The sequence below is a fragment of the Euprymna scolopes genome, chromosome 12 (assembly GCF_053919585.1).
Source record: "Euprymna scolopes isolate OS-2025 chromosome 12, ASM5391958v1, whole genome shotgun sequence".
NCBI lineage: Eukaryota > Metazoa > Mollusca > Cephalopoda > Sepiida > Sepiolidae > Euprymna > Euprymna scolopes.
The window spans coordinates 66,970,109-66,974,470 of record NC_136493.1 but is presented as its reverse complement, the minus strand read 5'-3'; positions in this window follow the sequence as shown (position 1 = coordinate 66,974,470).

Sequence of the window (4,362 nt, the reverse complement as noted above, 5' to 3'; positions counted from 1 at the left end):
ATTACTCTAGATATATTTCCATATGTCTGAATACCCTATATACAAATTTTCAAATCTGTAGATAAAAAAATTTGTTGAGTATATAGGTTGAAAATTGTTCTCTCTCTCTCTCTCACACACACATTCTCAATTTTAGAGATATAATAGATAGATTATGCTAGATATATTTCCATATGTCTGAATACCCTATATACAAATTTTCTAATCTGTAGATCAAATATTTGTTGAATATATAGGTTGAAAATTGTTCTTACTCTCTCTCTCTCTCTCTCTGGCTACCTCACACACACATTCTAACTTTTATAGATATAATAGATAGATTATGCTAGATATATTTCCATATGTGTGAATACCCTATATACAAATTTTCTAATTTGTAGATAAAAAATTTGTAGAGTGCATAGGTTGAGAATTGTTCTCTCTATCTCTCACACACACACATTCTAACTTTTAATGATATAATAGATTATGCTAGATATATTTCGATATTTCTGAATACCCTATATATAAAAATTTGTTGAATGTATAGGTTGAGAACTGTTCTCTCTCTCTCTCTCTCTCTCGCTCACACACACACACATTCTCACTTTTATAGATATAATAGAAAGATTATCCTAGATATATTTCTATTTGTATGAATACTCTATATACAAATTTTAAAATCTGTAGATAAAGAATTTGTTGAGTATATGGGTTGAGAATTGTTCTCTCTCTCTCTCTCTCTCTCTCTCTCTCACACACACACACACATTCTCACTTTTATAGATATAATAGATTATGCTAGATATATTTCCATATGTCTGAATACCCTATATACAAATTTTCAAATCTGTAGATAAAAAATTTGTTGAGTATATAGGTTGAGAATTGTTCTCTCTCTCTCTATCACACACATTCTCACTTTTATAGATATAATAGACAGATTATGCCAGATATATTGAAATATGTCTGAATGCCCAATATACAAATTTTGAAATCTGTAGATAAAAAATTTGTTGTATACATAGGTTGACAATTGTCCTCTCTCTCACACACACACACATTCTCACTTTTATACATATAATAGATAGATTATGCTAGATATATTTCTATATGTCTGAACACCCTATATACAAATGTTCAAATCTGTGGATAAAAAATTTGTTGAATGTATAGGTTGAGAATTTTTATCTCTCTCTTTTTCTCTCTCTCTCTCTCGCTATCTCACACACACGCATTCTCACTTTTATAGATAAAATAGATAGATTATGCTAGATATATTTCCATATGTCTGAATACCCTATATACAAAGTTTCAAATCTGTAGATAAAAAATTTGTTGAATATATAGGTTTAGAATTGTTCTCTCTCTCTCTCTCTCTCACACACACATTCTAACTTTTGTAGTTATAATAGATAGATTATGCTAGATATATTTCCATATGTCTGAATACCCTATATACAAATTTTCTAAACTGTAGGTAAAAAATTTGTTGAGTATGTAGGTTAAGAATTGTTCTCTCTCTCTCTCACACACACACACACACACACAAGTTCTCACTTTTATAGATATAATAGATAGATTATGCTAGATATATTTCTATATGTCTGCCTACCCTATATACAAATTGCCAAATCTGTGCCCAAAAATGTGTGGAATATATAGGTTGAGAATTGTTCTCTCTCTCTCTCTCTCTCACACATATTCTCACTTTTATAGGTTATATAGGTTGAGAATTTTTTGCTCTTTCCATCACTCACATTCACACTTTTATAGATATAATACATAGATTATGCCAGATATATTTACATATGTCTGAATACCCAATATACACATTTTCAAATCTGTAGATAAAAAATTAGTTGAATATATAGGTTGAGAATTGTTCTCTCTCTCTCTCTTTCTCTCTCTCTCACACACACATTCTCACTTTTATAGATATAATAGATAGATTATGCTAGATATATTTCCATACGTCTGAATACCCTATATCCAAATTTTCTAATATGTAGATAAAAAATTTGTTGAATATATAGGGTGAGAATTTTCCTTCCTCTCTTTCTCTCTCTCTCTTTCTCACACACACACAAGCTGAAAATTGTTCTCTCTCTCTCTCTGACTCTCTCTCTGTCTCTCACACACACACACATGGTCATTTTATAGATATAATAGATAGGTTATGCTAGATATATTTCTATATGTCTGAATACCCTATATACAAATTTTTAAATCTGTAGATAAAATATTTGTTGAGTATATAGGTTGAGAATTGTTCTTTCTCTCTCTCTCACACACACATTCTCACTTTTATAGATATAATAGATTATGCTAGATATATTTCCAAATGTCTGAATACCCTATATACAAATTTTCAAATCTGTAAAGATAGAATTTGTTGAATATATAGGTTGAGAATTGTTCTCTCTCTCTCTCTTTCACACACATTCTCACTTTTATAGATATAATAGATAGATTATGCTAGATATATTTCCTTATGTCTGAATACCCTATATACAAATTATCAAATCTGTAGATACAAAATTTGTTGAGTATATAGGTTGAGAATTGTTCTCTCTCTCTCTCTCTCTCACTCACTCACTCACTCACTCACTCACAAACACACACACACATTCTACCTTTAATAGATATAATAGATTATGCTAGATATATTTCCATATGTCTGAATACCCTGTATACAAATTTTCAGATCTGTACATAAAAATTAGTTGAATATATAGGTTGAGAATTGTTCTCTCTCTCTCTCTTCTCTCTCTCTCTTTCACACACATTCTCACTTTTCTAGATATAATAGATAGATTATGCTAGATATATTTCCATATGTCTGAATACCCTATATACAAATTTTATAATCGGTAGATAAAAAATTTGTTGAATATATAGGGTGAGAATTGTACTTACTCTCTCTCTCTCTCTCTCTCTCTCTCTCTCTCTCTCTCTCACGCACACATTCTCACTTTTATGGATATAATAGATAGATTATGCTGGATATATTTCCATATGTCTGAATACCCTATATACAAATGGTCAAATCTGTAGATAACAAATTTATTGAATAGATAGGTTGAGAATTGTTCTCTCTCTCTCTCTCGCAACCTTACACACACAACCACACGCAAACATTCTGACTTTTATAGATATAATAGATCGATTATGCTAGATATATTTCCATATGTCTGAATACCCAATATACAAATTTTCAAATCTGTAGGTAAAAAATTTGTTGAATATATAGGTTGAGAATTGTTCTCTCTCTCTCACACACTCACATTCTCACTTTTATAGATATAATGTATAGATTATGCTAGATATATTTCTATATGTCTGAATACCCTATATACAAAGTTTAAAATCCGTAGATAAAAATACGTTGAGTATATAGGTTGAGAATTGTTCTCTCTCTCTCTTACGCATACACACACACACACACACACATTTTCACTTTTATAGATATAATAGATAGATTATGCTAGATATATTTCCATATGTCTGAATACCCTATATACAAATTTTCAAATCTGTAGATAAAAAATGTATTGAATATATAGGTTGAGAATTGTTGTCTCTCTCTCTCTCTCTCTCTCTGGCTACCTCACACACACACACATTTTCACTTTTATAGATATAATAGATAGATTATGCTAGATATATTTCCATATGTCTGAATACCCTATATACAAATTTTCAAATCTGTAGATAAAAAATGTATTGAATATATAGGTTGAGAATTGTTGTCTCTCTCTCTCTCTCTCTCTCTCTCTCTCTGGCTACCTCACACACACACACATTTTCACTTTTAGAGATATAATAGATAGATTATGCTAGATATATTTCCATATGTCTGAATACCCTATATACAAACTTTCAAATCTGTAGATAAAAAATTTGTTGAGTATATAGGTTGAGAATTGTTCTCTCTCTCTCACACGAAACTGTGCGCTCGGTTTCTTCCCCCCCTTCCCACCCCAAATGCTTGGGAAACTGTGCACTGTTTTTGTTGGTTTTCAAGCTGCCTCTTCCCCCCCACACACACACACACAGTTTAACAGTAGTAGGAGGTCAAGAGAAAGAGGGTGAGAGAGAGAGAAGAGTAAGTTGGTGAGAGAGAGAGAAAAGAGAAAGAGGGTGTTGGTTTTATATTTTTATTATCGTCTAATATTTTGAAAGCTGAATTTCTAATAAAATGTGCATCTATAGGAGATAATGCCTGGGAATGTGTTCCCCCCCCCCACAGTTTAACAGTGGTGTGACGTCAAGAGAAAGAGGGTGAGAGAGAGGGAAGAGTAAGTGGGTGAGAGAGAGAAAGAGAGAGAAAAAAAAGAAAGACGGTGTTGGTTTTGTGAAAAAAGTTGTTATTTACAATTG